Genomic DNA, 11571 nt, shown 5'->3' on the forward strand with positions numbered 1-11571 from the left:
AATAAGTCTCATACATAGAAAACCAATTGAACAAACCATTATTGAAAAATAAACTTTAAGACCAATCCAATAGTCTAATTAAAATAAGGCATTACGCCTTCACAATCAACTTGGAAATAAATGAGATAGATTAATCAAAATCTAGAGTATCGCTTGACTTGGCAGTGTCCATCTTGCCATTACAGTCCGAAATTGTGAGGTTGACATCAGGTTCAGGACCTTCTTCCTCCATTTAGTGAGCCTCTTGCTCTCTAGACTCCCTATATACCTCTTGTAATTGGTTGCTACTCTGTTGCTTGCTCTGCAGTTCTTATACCAATGAGAAATGTCTCCACACCATAGTAAGGTTCATTGCCAACTCTTTCCTTTTTTCTTGGGGGGTTTTTCAGTGCCTTTTGGACTTTGCGACCACTAGGTCCAATGTCACCATGGCCACTAGGACCTGCACCACCATCTCTGCGCCATACATTGGAAGGACCTCCACGGCCCATACCTCGGCTTCCAAATCTCTTTTCCATGTGGTGTATTGCCCCCACGTGTGTAAGGGTTAGCATGTCCAGTCTCATTTGCTTTAGGGTTCTTTCCATCCTTCACCTTGTCATAGTTAGCCTCAGGAATTTTCTTTGTCCTAACAGATCTGGCATTATTGTTCAGATGAACTTGACCATGATGCTCAGATACTTGCAACCAGTGTTCTAAATATCGGGATATATCGGGGATATATCGGTGATATATCGGTGATATTTAGAAACCGATAGGATAAATGTCATATCGCCTTAATATATCGGTCAACTCAAAATATCGGATCAACATGCGATATATCGGGGATATATCGGTGGATTTTTGTTTCTTTTGACTTTTTTTTCGGTGGACTTTTTTTTGGTTGACTTTTTTTTCTGTGGACTTTTTTTCGGTGATTTTTTTTTAAGGAGACGATGTCATTTTGAGGAATTTCAACGCAAATAGTCAGAAGGTGATTTATGAAGATTATTTTATCTCAGAAGATGAGGATGAAGATAATGGAGAATATGAGTTTGACTTTGATTCTAATGATGAGAGAGTTTAAAATGCATGAATGCATAATCAATATCTCAATTTATCTTTTGTGCACCTATTTTTGTTCAATTAGTACTTAGTAGTTAATATTATTTGGTATATTTGAATATTTTGAAGTATATGTTTATAAATATATTAAATTTAAATTAAAAATTAACAAAAACGATAAATCCGATATAATCCGATATATCTCGATATATCCCCGTTATATCCTTATTTTACAAAACCGATACGATGCCGATAACCGATATTTAGACCATTGCTTGCAACATGGTGATCAATTTATGGAATGTCGTGATTTTTTGTTGTCATACTCCAACATATACTGGTTCGCTAGTATAAGTGTTGAAGTAGGGAAAGTGGATAGAGTTTCTGGATCATATCATCTTTTGTGAGTTCCTTGCCATAGAAATTGAGACGTGTTTTCAAGTGCAGCATACCCTTGTTGAAGTCATTAACCCTTTTGTAGTCAAGTAAGCGGATTTAATTCCACTAGACAGATAATTCTGGGAGGCAAAGTGTCATGAATGTTCCTAAAATGGCCCTTTAGGGCATCCCACAGTTCTTTGGGTGTTTTCAACTGAAGATACTCCCATACCAAGCTTTGATCGATATGCCGCCTCAAGAACATTAGGGCATTGGCTTTGGTTTTCCGACGGTTCATCTTTTTTGTCAGTGGGAGGGTAAATGGTGGTTGTGTAGTCATTTCCCACAAACGTGGTTTCAACATCAGAAACGCAACGATGGTACTCAATTCCTTTTGAGTCTAAAATGGCAAATTTGGGTCGAGTATGATCAATCATCTACAAAAATAAGAGTAAATGTGTATTAATTTCCAAAAGTGTGAATTGGATTTCAAGACCAAATTTCATGGTGGTCACATATTTTCTTTCGATGCTTTTGTGAAATTACTTTATCACATAATTGATTTTCGAAATTTCATAAAACTCATGAATTTTCGTGATCATGACGAACACATAGTATATAAGTCATGGTAAAATAATATATTAACGGCTTAATTTAACCAACATAACATACATAATAATAATTCTTAAGCACGTCAAAAATTATAACATGTAACAAATATGTCACATAAAACGTAAAATAATATTGGTCAATTTAGAATAAACTATCTATGTAACATGTATTCATATCTAACAGAACAAATAGCAATACATACAGGGTAGGCATGCATAGTTATCAGATTTAGGTTAAATAATTAACACACACACAATAACAAAACTTTCATGATTACCATTTGACGTGCCAGAACAGTAACAGTAAACGGTTACTATAAATTACTAAGAAGTAAAAAAATTGAAAACTAACCTTATTTTAGCAAAAATTGTAAATATGCCCTTTTTTCAATTTTAGGCTTGGGGTTGCGTGTCTGGGTCTAGGCTCGCTGGATCTGCTACTGCAAAAACAAGCCGCAATTTCTCTCGCCAATTGATATGAGCACTTTATGTGAAGTTCTTAATATGTTTTTACCTCCATTTGTACTTTGATTAGCCCTTATTGTTATGATACCGAGTCATTGAGTCATAATAGGAGTCTTGGACGGTATTTGATGTGTTTTTGTGCTTAAACGAGTTAAAAACGAAGAATTGGTCTATAGTCATAGTTTGAGTAGGAACCTTTATAGGACTAGAAAATCTAGTTGGATTAGGAGTCTTCATCTTTCTACGTTTTGGTCGTATTGGCAATATTTTGAGTCATTCTTGTATTAGGAATCCTTGTTAGACTATGAAATGTATCATTTGGGAGAGTCCTACTTGAACTGAAACTCTTTTTATGAAACTTTCCTAGATGAACTTTCATATTCTAGTAACTTACTTGTTCTAGTAAGTTTCCTTTTTTGCAAAATAGAAACTTTCCTAATCTAGCTGAGCTCACGTACATGTGTCTTTTTAAGACAATAATTGTCTAAATTAGGACAGGTTTATTAAATGAATTCTCCTACTTATTAGTTTCTTTTCTTATATTCAGATTTGGGTTTAAGAGATAATTCAAGAGGAAAATGAGTCCTAGCCGTGCAAAGAAAGAAGAAGAGAACAAACAGAAAATTAAGGAGCCGTGGGTTTCACACGAAGGAGAATTAAAGAGTCCTTGCCGTAGATATGATTAAATGAAGAGGGAAAGAAGGAGATAAAAAGATGAGATAATGAAGGAGTCTTTGAAGGAGCCGTGAGGAAGCCATGCAACAATAATCAAGGAGTCAAGCTGAAACAAATATGAGAAGAGATAAGATGTAGCCAAGGGTTTTAATTTAAAGGAAGGATAATTGTGAAGCCATGCATGCAGCCGTGAGGAGAATGCAAAGATTTAGAGAAAATGAAGGAGCCGTGCAGCTTGAATGAAAGGAGACAAGGGATAAGTCAAAACAGAAATTAAGAGAGAATAAAAGAAGAGATAGGTCGTGAGAGAAAGAAGGGGGGATCTCGAAGATCAGTCCATGCAAATCCAAGAGTGTCATGGCAAGAGAAAATCAATGATAATTAAAAGCTAGAAAGGATAATTGTGAAGAAGCCATGCATGCAAGTCCCTTGAAGATTAAAGAACCGTGAGCAATTCAAAGATGAAGGAAGAGATAATCCATGCAGCCAATTAAGGAGTGAAGCTTTGCATTATCCATACAGCTGAGGAAACAACGTGAAGAGATAAGAGAGTCAGAAGAGATGCCGTGACTCTTCAACCCAAGCCCATAACCGTGTAACCTATCACCTTCACTCTTCTATAAATAGTCACGGCATAGCATTCATTCACCATCACCTTTGATTCACAAAGTTAAGCCGAACTTCTGCCAAAATACATCCAGAAAATTCAAGCCATAAGCTTCATTCATCATCACCAAACTGTGCTACCCTTCCTCCTCCTTCATATGGAATTCATCCTTGCCGAATCTTTCAAGGTTTCTAATGTGTGATTCATCCATGGCTTGTAATTTTTCTTTTGGTTTTCTAAATATTTCGAATTCATTGTATGAGTTATTGGATGTTGTTTTCGGTTTTATATATGAAGAACATATTTTCAGACTTATTTGGTTTTATGGTTTGATTGTATGAACTTAAGAATGTGTATGTATGTTGTGCTTGATGAATAGGGGCAGTAGGTTTTTGATTTATTTTTAGGTTTTATTTTGATTGATTCCTTGAACTTGTACATCTAAATCAATGCTTGAGGAAGCCACGGCCATGGTTCTCCTAAGGTTGCGATTTCACTCACCAAAGTAATCTTTAATTGAGTTATGCGCATCGTGTTTCAATTAATGGTACTTGTATAGGACTGTGATAGTTCTAGGAATTTGCATGCTTAATCAAGATGAGTGACGCCATGTTTGCTTTCATGTCTACAATTCGACTTAATGTGTTTATGTGCTTCTTTGTGTTTAACTAGTACGCTTCGTTATGTTGAACTCTTTTTAACATATGTTTAGGATTGAACGCTTCGTTGATTCTAAATAATTAAGAAGTTTTAACAATGAGATGAACCGCTTTGGGCTCTAATTAGAATTGAAATTGAAATGGACTAGGAATAACTCGAAATTATTTGCTGCCTATTATTTGTTTTGTGCGTGTGTTACATGAGTAGAATTCGTGTTTTGGTTATGTGATGAGTGGTAGATCAATTGTATATCAGTAATTTAGGATTTATTTTAAGTAGTAGTTTTAGAATCCAAATCAAATCCCTCAATAACATGATAAGTTTTGAGTACCATTCGATTCACCGGACTGAACGATCTCTGCTTATTCTATACTAACGATAATGTTTTTCAGGGTTTAGTATAGATGTTTTAACCAACAGTCTATCACCTATCTAAATTGTCGATGCCGCTATCTATCTCGCCGATCGTGGAAAGAGAAACCGGGTGCAGATCGGGTCAGGTTTGCAGGTGGAAACCTCAACGTTGGCGTTAGGCTGCGTCGTCGGAGATCGGAGGATCGTGAGTAGAAAATGAATCGGGCCGATTTTGGTTGCAGGCCTCACCGGTCTGAATCAACGTCGACGTGTGGGTCGTCGAGTTTTGGGCACAAGTGTCGGCGTGGCGTGTTCACACCGGTAGAGAATAGCACCGACAGAGAAACACGTGGGTTCCGGTTTGGAATCAACCGGAACTGGGCAGTGCTATTGCTAGCGAGGCTAGCGGCGGTCGGGAAAAAAAAACTAGGGTTTTATGTTTGATTTTTTTTTTGGCTAAAAACTTAGAATAGAGCTAAAATACTGATAACGTGTAAAAGTAAAATGGAATTAATCTACTCGAATTATTACAAAGCCCTTTTATATAGAGGAAATATTACATGGAAATGTATTAATCAGTTTAATGACAATAAACGCTAATTGATCCATTACATAATTTAGATCCGTGATTAACTAAATATCAAAGTTGATTGCATAATTACATCTGTCAGTTACTTTGACGAAAACACACTAATAAGGTAATAATGTTTTTCCTTTAACAATTTAGACATATTAGAAAACCTTAGGAAACATAGTAATTCTCTCAAATTTTATAAGGGTGCGGCTATTGTCACCTCACTATTTATTTTGTTTACCCTTTTTACTTATTTCACCCCATATTTTAAATTTAACATTAAATTTGATAATTTCACCCAGTTCTTTTTCCAAACTGTCCTTATATGAAATATTGAATTAAAAAAATTAGAGACATTCTTTCGATTAATTTACACCAATATAAAAATAATAATAAAGTTTCCGAATATAATATTAATCTGATTAATATATTATTTCCTTAATTATATATTCCTTTTGAATTTTTTCTACAAAAAATCAATGTTTTATCTAATATAAATGCCAAAAAAATCATAGATTAACAATTTTGAGTTGTGGAATTTGTTTAGTAGATTATCAACTTTGAGAACGAAAAAAAAATTGATTCTGGTGTTAGAATTTTTATTTGTAATGTTCACAATGTATTGTAAATATGTTATTAATTTAACAGTATGATTTATGATTTGAATAATGAATTACATATGATTATTAAAAAAAATGAAACATTTTCAATCAAAAAGAGAGAAATATTTTCAAATTCGGGTGGAAAAAATTAATATTTCATGAAAAATTATATATTTGTTGTTTATATGTAATTAATTGGTTATGTATTTAAAAACATTTGTGTATTTAATAATCATTTTACACTTTAATAATATAATTTTTAATAATTAATATTTTTATAAAAGTAGCAATAGCCGCGCCCTTTATAATAGTTTTTAGGATGTCTTGTTTTCGTGTTTTACTTTATCATTCTTTTTAGTGATTGTTGGGTCACCAAAAAGTTACTTAAGTTAGCTGATTGATAAAGCTAAAAGTGTATTTGTTAGATGATAATTTTAAGAGAAGTACGTATGGGATTAGCTGGTTATAATCTTTATTAATAACTCGAATGATTTAGTTGAGACAGTTATAGGTGATTTGTTAGTTTTAATCTCCATATGTGCATCGTTTTCGCAAAAAATGAGCTACACCAATTGCGGTTTTCTATATAATTTAAGATGGGGTATATACTTTTTTTTTAAAACCTCGACAATATTGTCATTTCTTAGAACACAAGAAAAAGAGAATGATACAATGACCTAGTTCACTCTCTCAAATCCTTGGCATGAATTGAAACTAAGCAAAAGAACCAAATCAAGGAAAATCTTAACTAAAGAACTAAGTGCACCCTACCCTAGTATGAAACCTAAAAAACAAATGTCAGCATAACCAAAAATAAAATGTTTGCATGACTAGCTCACTTATTTGATGACCGTTAGGATCACCTTACGCATATGGGGTATCCTTAGGGTCGATGCTAACTAAGGCCGCCCTGAGACATCTAAGGCCCAAAGCCCATTGCCCATTAGACATCCTTATCTTCACACCAGGCCCAAAGCCTAAATTTGCCGAACCTACGGCACCACTAGGCCCCAACGCCAACCAAGGGTTGCAACGGGCAACCTTGGTCACACTGCTGCCGTGAGGAGATCCCCCATACACCACTAGAAGTCTCTCATCGCCGCCGCCAAATTTGTGCCACCCACCAAGAGACTAAGCACCATTAGTCCCCTTCATCCCATCGCTAGTGAGATCGGCACCAGAACGACAATCACCACCATCCACATCATTAACATCATCACCGACACGCCTTGTATTAACCACCATTTTCAATCGTAGCCTCCAACCTCCTGCGACGCAGAGAGCCACTAGATCTTCTCCACCCGGGGAGAACCCTAAATCGGAATGCACATCGTCCTTCAATTCCACAATAGAGTCATTGATGTAGCATTTTTATGGCCATCAATAAAATTCTGTAGGAGATAATATAGTGGTTAGTAAGGGTTATCGTTATAGATCAGGGATTGAGGGTACTCTGCAAGATAGAGCGTTAGTAAAAATTAATATTCACAAGTATTTACATATTTACAAGAGGTATAAAAGAGTTGAAGTTTGTCTTTACATTCCTACGAAAAAAATAATATAATTATATACAAGTGACCATCCTTATTCGCACACACACAAACACATGAACATGAAACGAAATTACGTTATCTCAATCCTAACAACTTAAAACATGCAAGTTTAACGTTAAATCAACTTTTTAGATAAAGACAGTCAACTGAGCCAAGTAATTATCTAAATTCTTCTACACCCTCCCAAATAGCAACCGATGCAGCCAAGATACAAATGATATTTCATATAAAACAGCTGATGCAGCCAAGTAATTACATGAATTATTAAGCACGAAGAACATAAAGTTGAACATATTAATACAAAAGTAAAGCCGACGCAGCCCAACACCCCATATTAACATGCAATCTATAACTCACATACCCACTTATGTTAACCAACGTGGTCCAAACACAAATAAGGTACATATGGATAAAGAACAAGAACTATAGATTTAAAACCAATAAACAAGCATGAATCATGTAGCTAGAAGATCATATGATAACATAAGAACAATAATCACACACATGGATTAATAATCAAAATAAAATCGAAAGAAGAAGAATAAGATCATGAAAGACATAAAGATTGAATTAAAATAAAAAGAAGAATTCATAGAGTTACACTTTTTGTTTGTCGAAATTCCGAGCACAACTACTATGATTACACAATAGAATCACGGCTAAGGAGAAAGAAAAACCTAAATACACTATGATTATGGAGTAAAGAAAGAGAGGGCAGAAGACTTGTGCGGCAAAAAGGAGGTTCTCAACTTCTTAATTAAGTCTCCTATATATAGGGAAGAAACCCCACAAAGTTGAACTAAACTTAACCATTCTTTTAGATGATTCTAAAGTGATCCAAGGGATTGAAATAACTCACTTTTCTGTCCACAATTGATGCTCATAAAAGCCCTAGTAAAACCCAATTTGTGGCTGCATTTTCTTTCATTTCTTGACTATGATTGCTTCTCCTTAGACAGATCGACATTTGCTCACTAAATCAAGCATAACATCCTCCATAAAAATTGATATAACTTCGATTTTAATGGCTCTGGAAACTAGACTTTCATAGATATATTACTCTTAATTTTCCTCCAAGTAGTTTACCCGGTATGATCTATCGAAGTTTGACTGTTTTGCAGAAGTAAAATTTTGATTCCGGGTTTTATTGCTCTTTTTTGTCCTTTAAATATTTATGTTTCTTATTTTGCTCCAATATACCTATAAATTAAGTTTAAAATGACATTATTAAAAGAATAATTAAAAGAAATAGATAACATATTAAAAATGTCACATGAAAAAATAAAGGTGGGCTCACCCACTTGTTGTCTGGATCCAGTCGAAACCTTCACCTCTAACCAAACCACCATCACTACCCGTAATCCCGCAACCCCATTTGAGAAGAGGGCGGCTAGGGAGAAAAGAAGAGAGAGGATGGCGAGGGATTTCATAGGGTATTTGATTCTAATTTTCAATCTGGATCCGAGTATAGGTTTGAAAATTTGGTCGTGGGTTATCAAATGGTTTACTTAACAGACACTCTCCTTGGCTCATTGTTGTATTTTTTGTTCAGATTTTTTTAGTTTTTCTTATTTTGATTTTAACAAGGTTTTTGGACCAACATGTGAAAACAAATCTTAACTCAACAAGAGAAAACCATGTACTAAAGTAAAACAAAAAACGACATTTACTGTAAGACAGATGATTTTTGTTTTAATGCTTTGACCTGCCAAATTAGGGTAGCACTGTTGTAGTGTAGTGAAGTTTTTGCCAATGAGATTGATGAGTGCACTGACAAAAACAAGATTAATATATAGAATAATCAAGTTTGGAAAAGACCCAACCATGACACACTTCCTTCCATTTTGAATTGACAATTTTCATTTCAACAATGACCTATTTTTCTATGGTAAACCATTTATAAAAATTAGAAAGAACTCTAATGCCTGTGTGTTTAGAGTATAGAGTATTTATAAATTATAAATTATAAACAACTATCCCCATAAAAGAGAACCAAAAAATTGAAGGAATTAAGAAAAGAAGAAGGCATCTCTGGTGCAAAGTGAGGAAGTAAGATAAAGATATATTGTATGGGAATGTACACCATCCAGAATCTTTGTTGGAGACAGAGCTAGTTTTATTCTTCCTTTCTTTTCTGCAATTAGAATTGATGCTTCCACGAGGGTTTCCTTAGGTTTGTCTCCATTTTATTTTTAATTTTAAGCTCACGGCCACCTTCCTCTCGGATCAAACTCATCAAAGTGGTGCTAATTTCTTTTTTCTTTTGAAATTGGTATAAAGAAAATCGAAAAAAATTAAAGCAGGAAAAAAGTGAAGCACCCGTGCCTTGCCCTTCCTGGCTTTACTCACGTTTGGTGGCTCACATATATAATGTGTGTGTGCAAGGATGAAGTTAGAAGTGCCATACTAGAGCAATCAAGCTAAAGAGTTTTCCTTGCTTGTGTGTACGTGTGGTGCTCATGGGCACAAAAGTTACAAAAGAATATTTACGTTGTGAGAGAATTTTCATGCATACAACGCGACATATGGTAGGTAATTACAACTCAATAAAATATGAGCAAAACTGTAAATTTAAGACATATCTGATTCCAACTTGGATCTCAGACCTAAATAAATATCACCAAGCATCCCAAACGAGCATAGCCTTTTTTTCCCGTTGTTATCATATATTGCATTGCCACTAATTAATTTCATCAATTGATCACCTGTCTATTCAAGTTTCTGAGTAAGATTTCATCCAAGGAACAGTTAAAATCCCATCATTTATATCATGTCAACTAGGGATTGAGGCCACGCGTTGCTGCGGTTTTGTGTTAATGTCAATGTTCATATTAGAATACGTTGTTAGGTAAAAAGCATGCAAGTTGCAACGGAGTTTTTGAATATAATATATGGTATTGTAAAATTAAGCTTCATACATATTTACCGGCAATATATGTATAAGTGAAATATGTAATAAGCATTAATATTCGATTCCAGTAAATATATCTCTGTGGTAACTTAAAACATATATTCTCTACATTTTGAACCATCATTAAACAGAGAAAAGGGGCGCAACATCTCTTAAAAAAACAAAGAGGAGAGATGCAACACTCAATACACTAGTTTCATATTTGATGATTTTGATCTAACATGTATATATTTGAGAGTATGCAAGAACAGAACAGATAACTAAAATTTCCCATCAACATCAAAGTAAATAAAAGAAAGCTGAAAATGTAATTGGGCACCAAATTTAGTAACTAATAGTGGAAAAAATGGAAAATACAGTGTTTCCAAATGAAGTAGATGGCTGAGGAAGAAACCTAGATTGACATGGAAGCTCCAGGATGGAGAGCGAAGCAGTAAGAGCAAGAGCCGAAAAAAATTATGACGCGTGTTCATCACTATCTAATTTTATAAATAGGTCAGTAGCAAGTATGTGATTAAAATCAAAATAAGGATAAAATTATAATTTCACACAAAATTTATGAACAATAATTAACATGAATAATGTTTGTCAAATTAATATACAGTAAATATCATTATCTCATTGCAATTGTTTTCTGATATGATGATAGAGCATTCCATTATCTTTAACATGTCGATCAAGGTGTTTATGTTCAATCCTTCTTTAATTATTTGTGGGCATTCCATTAAATACACAAAAGCTATCAGTAGACATTCACTCTTAAAATTCCAGTGTCGATATTCATATCATGAAGAACTTCAACGTAACAGTAGTAGGGGCGGATTCAGCTCATGTAAGATTTCTGTCCATAAAAAAAAAAACTCTTTATAAAAAAAAAAATTAACCAATCGATTGTACGGGGGGTCTCTTTGCTCTCAGCTATACTTCTACAGTTCTACTGTATAACCCACAAATTTAGCTATTCTCCAGTTCTCTTCTAAGTTTTTTTAAATTGAATCAGATACTGATTAGAATAATTAGATATTAATTATGGAATTATTAGATTCTAAAATTTGGTGGGTATATGGGTTTGTTCACTTTATTGGTTAAACATATCTTATTGGAAATTTGGAATATGATTATATGAAATTGGGTGCT

The sequence above is a fragment of the Argentina anserina genome, chromosome 4, assembly GCF_933775445.1.
Source record: "Argentina anserina chromosome 4, drPotAnse1.1, whole genome shotgun sequence".
NCBI classification, from domain to species: Eukaryota; Viridiplantae; Streptophyta; class Magnoliopsida; order Rosales; family Rosaceae; genus Argentina; species Argentina anserina.